The sequence below is a fragment of the Triturus cristatus genome, chromosome 1_1, assembly GCF_964204655.1.
Source record: "Triturus cristatus chromosome 1_1, aTriCri1.1, whole genome shotgun sequence".
NCBI lineage: Eukaryota > Metazoa > Chordata > Amphibia > Caudata > Salamandridae > Triturus > Triturus cristatus.
The window spans coordinates 494,866,749-494,872,748 of record NC_140579.1 but is presented as its reverse complement, the minus strand read 5'-3'; positions in this window follow the sequence as shown (position 1 = coordinate 494,872,748).

Here is a 6,000-nt window from a genome sequence, read left to right as displayed (position 1 = left end):
CACAGCCAGACTAAGGTCGAAAAACAGTGAAACACCAGCAAAAAGTGGGGGTACCTATGTGAAGCAGATCCTACTCTCCAACACAACCCCCCCCCCCAAACGCAGGGACATTAAACTAACCTTGACCAGTTGAGTCTTCATGTTCTAAGTGCAAATACCTAGAGAGTCCATCTACATTAGCATGGTTACTTCCAGGTCTATATTCCACTGTAAAGTCCATCCCTTGTAGGGAAATGGACCACCAAAGCAGTTTGGGGTTTTCACCCTTCATTTGTTTTAGCCATAAGAGGGGCTTATGATCTGTCTGAACAAGGAAGTGAGTACCAAACAAGTATGGCCTGAACTTCTTCAGAGCCCAAACCACAGCAAAGGCCTCCCTCTCAATGGCTGACCAACGTTTCTCTCTAGGGGTCAGCCTTCTGCTTATGAAAGCTACTGGCTGATCCTGACCTTCTTCATTCAATTGTGACAGTACAGCCCCAACCCCCAATTCAGATGCATCAGTTTGAACAATGAACTTCTTGGAGTACTCAGGACTCTGCAAAATGGGAGCAGTGCACATGGCCTGCTTCAGGTCATCAAATGCCTTTTGACAGCTAGCTGTCCACTGAACCTTTTTGGGCATTTTCTTTGAAGTTAAGTCATTCAAGGGTGTCACTATTGATCCATACCCTTTGACAAATCTCCTATAGTACCCAGTCAGGCCTAAGAAGGCTCTCACCTGAGTCTGGGTAGTTGGAGCAGTCCATTCCATTATGGTCTGGATTTTGCTCTGCAATGGTTGAACCTGGCCTCCACCTACAAGGTGGCCCAGGTACACAACCTGACTCTGCCCTATCTGGCACTTAGTAGCCTTGATAGTTAGGCCTGCGTTTTGCAGGGCCTCCAAAACATTCCTTAGGTGGACCAGGTGATCCTCCCAGGTAGAGCTAAAGACAGCAATATCATCTAGATATGCTGCACTAAAGGCTTCCAGACCTGTGAGAACTGTATTCACCAACCTTTGGAAAGTGGCAGGTGCATTTTTTAGACCAAAGGGCATTACCACAAATTGATAGTGCCAACTAGGGGTCGAAAATGCGGTCTTTGGCTTTGCATCATCAGCTAATCTGATCTGCCAGTAGCCAGCTTTCAAGTCAAATGTGCTGAGGTACTTGGCTGCGGCCAAAGTATCTATGAGCTCATCTGCCCTTGGTATTGGATGGGCATCAGTCCTAGTGACTGCATTGAGACCCCTGTAGTCCACACAAAACCTCATCTCTCTTTTGTCACCACTGGTGTGAGGTTTTGGCACAAGGACCACTGGACTAGCCCAAGGGCTATCTGAGGGTTCAATAACTCCCAAATCCAACATTTTCTGGACTTCTGTCAAGATACAGTCCCTGACATGGTCAGGTTGCCTATAAATCTTATTTTTAATAGGCAGACTGTCCCCAGTGTCCACTTCATGAGTGCACCAGGTAGTCTGACTTGGAGTCAGTGAGAACATGTGTCTCAACGGATTGAGAACCTGTCTGCAATCAGTTTGCTGCTGGGCAGTGAGGCTGCCTGCCAAGGCTACACCATCAACTGGCCCATCATCGGGGTTCTGTGAGAGGAGGTCAGGGAGTGTGTCACTCTCTTCATCCTGTCCCTCATCAGTTGCCATGAGCAAGCCCATGTCAGCCCTGTCCACATTTGGCTTCAGCCTGTTGACATGGAGAACCCTATGGGGACTCCTGGGAGTTCCTAGGTCCACTAAATAAGTAACCTCTCCCTTCTGTTCAACAATAGTGTGAGGTCCACTCCACTTGTCCTGGAGAGCTGCTGGGGCCACTGGCTCCAACACCCACACTTTCTGTCCTGGCTGGTAAACAGTCAGTACAGCCTTTTGGTCATGCCAGGCTTTTTGCAGTTCCTGGCTAGCCGCAAGGTTTTTGTTTGCCTTTTTCATGCTCTCAGCCATCCTGGAGCGGAGACCAAGTACATAGTCCACTATGTCTTGCTTTGGGGGCTTGAGAGGTAACTCCCATCCTTCCTTCACCAAACACAATGGACCCCTGACAGGGTGACCAAACAGAAGTTCAAATGGGCTGTAGCCAACCCCCTTCTGAGGCACCTTCCTGTATGCAAATAAAAGGCAGGGCAAGAGCAGGTCCCATTTTCGCCTAAGCTTCTCTGGGAGTCCTTTGATCATGAATCTCTCAACTAAACCATTGCATTGTGGGTGATAGGGTGTGGTGAATTTATAATTCACTCCACACTCTTTCCACATAGCAGTTCAGTAACTTGACATCAAGTTTGCATCTCTGTCAGATACTACCTCCTTAGGAAATCCTACTCTTGAGAACATACTCAAGAGAGCTCTTGCCACTACAGGTGCTGTAGTGGTCCTGAGGAGAATTGCCTTTGTGTACCTGGTGGCATGATCCACCACCACCAGTATAAACCTGTGCCCAGATGCTGTTTGGGGATCCATTCGACCAACAATGTCAATCCCTACCCTTTCAAAGGGCACCCCCACCACAGGTAGTGGTATCTGGGGGTACAAAAGGGGGTGGTGATGGACGGAGCATCAGAACCAATCAAACACTCACACCCAATCAACAGATCTGGGTTTGATTCATCACCGTTCTTTAGCCCACTCTGCCACCCCAGTTCATACATGGCCATATGCAAATCAGTCTGACCCTGTGCCTCATGGGAACAGTCCAGCCCGAACTGCCAAGCCATGTCTTCCCTGGATCGTAAACAAGCTTCCTAGAACCGGTTTCTGGCATTTCAGCCGTCTTCAGCCAGGCTTGCTTGAATCCAGTGGCAAAGTGAGCAAGGGACTCAACGTCTCAGCATACCCTGCCAACTTATGGCGAACGAAGAGGTACAAAAGGGGGTGGTGATGGACGGAGCATGAGAACCAATCAAACACTCACACCCAATCAACAGATCTGGGTTTGATTCATCACCGTTCTTTAGCCCACTCTGCCACCCCAGTTCATACATGGCCATATGCAAAACAGTCTGACCCTGTGCCTCATGGGAACAGTCCAGCCCGAACTGCCAAGCCATCTCTATCTGGGGGGCCTTTGTAGTACCACCTGCTTTGCCACTGGCTTGGCAGGTTACACAGGAGCGACAAAACTCCTTTGTGTCTTCAGACATGTGGGGCCAGTGAAAGTGAGGAACAATTCTGTCCCAAGTCTTGTTGTGGTCCAGGTGTCCTGCTAAGGGAATATCATGGGCTTGTGTCAATAGGAAACCCCTAAACATCAGAGGTATAACCGACCTCCTGGATGCACCAGGCTTGGGGTCTCTACTCTCTGAGTATAGGATTCCATCATCCCAATAAACTTTATGGGGCCAGTGAAAGTGAGGAACAATTCTGTCCCAAGTCTTGTTGTGGCCCAGGTGTCCTGCTAAGGGAATATCATGGGCTTGTGTCAATAGGATACCCCTAAACATCAGAGGTATAACCAAACTCCTGGATGCACCAGGCTTGGGGTCTCTACTCTCTGAGTATAGGAGTCCATCATCCCAATAAACTTTATGGGTGCCACTAGCATTCCCAGCAGCCTCATCAGCAGCTTGCTGTCTGAGGGTTTCAAGAGAGGGGCAGGTGTTCTGCTCCTGGCTCAGATCAGACCTGGAAGGGCCCCCTGTCCCCAAGAACTCAACCTGGTCGGGTTCAAGCTCCTCTGGGACCGTTCCTTCTTCAGGCTCAAGATCATCTCGCTGAGGAGAATGATCAGCATTCTGAATCAGGTGGGAAGGCTCTGCCTTAACCCTACTGCTCCTCCTCTTGTGAGGCACCTGGTCCATTATTCCAGAATCCAGGGCCTGTCCAGCTTTTGACATTTTTGCCTGTGACCTGGTCACACCAAAGATATGTATAGGGATCCCTAACATTTCTGCATTTGTCCTGAGATCCACTTCAGCCCAAGCTGAAGTCTCTAGATCATTGCCAAGCAAACATTGTACTGGTAGGTCTGCACTTACCACAACCTTCTTAAGGCCAGTTACACCTCCCCAGGAGAAGTTAACAACTGCCAGAGAATGGTCTGTTCTGACATTGCTAGCATTGGTCACTTGGTACATTTCACCAAGTATAATCTGCCCAGGATCCACAAGTCACCATTGTGACACTTGCTCCTGTGTCCCTGAATGTCCAAGCTTCTACTCCATTAATTAAAGGCTGCTGTCTGTATTTGCCCAGGTTACTGGGGCTCACAAAGGGGGGCATATTCATGCCCCCATCACTGACAAGCACAGCCTGAGTTGGTACTCTGACTAGGCCAGAGTCCATCTCAGAACCCAGGGTCAACCCTACTACACCCTTATTCTGTGTATTCCCACCACCAATTGTAACTGCACTAGGGGGAGCAGGTGCCTTAGGGGCATTGGTGGTGGCTGGAGTATTTTGTTTGGCCTTGGTGCAGTCACTAGTCCAGTGAGTTTTCTGTTTACAGATTTTGAACCAAGTTTTCTTTTGGCCTTTCCCTTTGTTAGCCTGGGAATCCCCACCTGAAGAAGATTTTTGGGGCTCTTGTGAAGACTTCTGGTCTTTACCCTTGTCCCCACCCTTGTCAGAGTTTTGGGAATCTTGCTTCTTTGGGTCACCACCTTGGTTCTGTACCTTCTGCCTCACCCTGGTTCTGACCCATTTGTCTGCCTTCTTTCCCAATTCTTGGGGAGAGGACAGATCAGAGTCTACCAGGTACTGGTGCAACAGCTGATTTTGACAGTTATTAAGAATCTGCTCCCTCATTATCAGATTGTACAATCCTTTGAAGTCACACACTTTACTGCCCAATAACCAACCTTCCAGAGCCTTAGCAGCACAGTCAACAAAGTCAACCCAGTCTTGATTTTGTGCTTTTTGGGTGTCTCTGAACTTTAATCTGTATTGTTCAGTGGTTAGGCCAAACCCATCTATTAGAGCACTTTTAAAGACTTTGTAGTCATCAGCATCCTCTTCTCTTACAGTGAGGAGCTTGTCTCTACCTTTGTCTGCAAAGGAGAGCCATAAGATTGCTGCCCACTGACCTTGAGGGACCTTCTGTACTTTACAGGCCCTCTCCAAGGCAGTTATCCGTTTGTGGATGTCATCCCCACTCTGGTAGGGAGGGACAATCTTACTTAGGTTTCTATGGTCATAAGACCTCTCCCTATCTCTAGGGAAATTGCTGCCACCAAGGGACTCTAGTCCCTACTTTTTACTATCTCTGTAGAGCTCCAGGGCTTCCCTATTTAAGGCCATCTCCTGCTTTCTGAGGTTGAACTTGTCTTGCTCATACTTCACCAGTCTCTCTCTCCTCTCCTGGGAGGTTTCCCTCCCTCTGTGAGAAGAAACAGAGGTTCCTATAGAGGAGTTAGACTGGATAGATCCCCTTGACAGAGATCTATCCCTTCTATCCCTTCTAGCCCTGTTGTCAGGCCTACCAGGAGGAATAAAGGAAGTGGCATTATTGTCATCCTCCTCATCCTCATCCTGGTGTTCTGTGTTCACCAGAGTCTGGTCATTGTCACCAGTCTGGTCAGCATTAGAGTTTCCACCCCTAGATCCACCCTCAGGTGCTGCCCCACCCACACTGTCTACATCATCAGGCCCACTAGGCCCTGTGATATCATCCAGTTTCAGTATCTTTATGAGATGCTGGGTGGATGGACTTTTGCCTGTCTTCAGCTTCCTAATGGAACATAAGGCCCTAAGCTGAGCAAAGGTGAGATCCTCATATTTATAGAGAAGGAGCTCACTGGTTCCTGGTAGGGACCCACTGGTTCCTGGCTGGTTAGACCCCAAGGGAGATTTCTTCAGTCTTCTAGTCAGGATAGAATGTCGAAGGTCCTGGATGTATGTTGCAGAGTTTCGTCCAGGGTAATCTAAAGTCCTAGGAACTGGATTCCTATACTTATAGTAAGTTTAGGGGATGGACTAAATCTAAGGACCCACCTATGGGTGGGCCAGGAAAGAGGAGTAGTTACACCCATTTCTGTTGTCCAGTTTCACGCCAGAGCAGGGGCAGG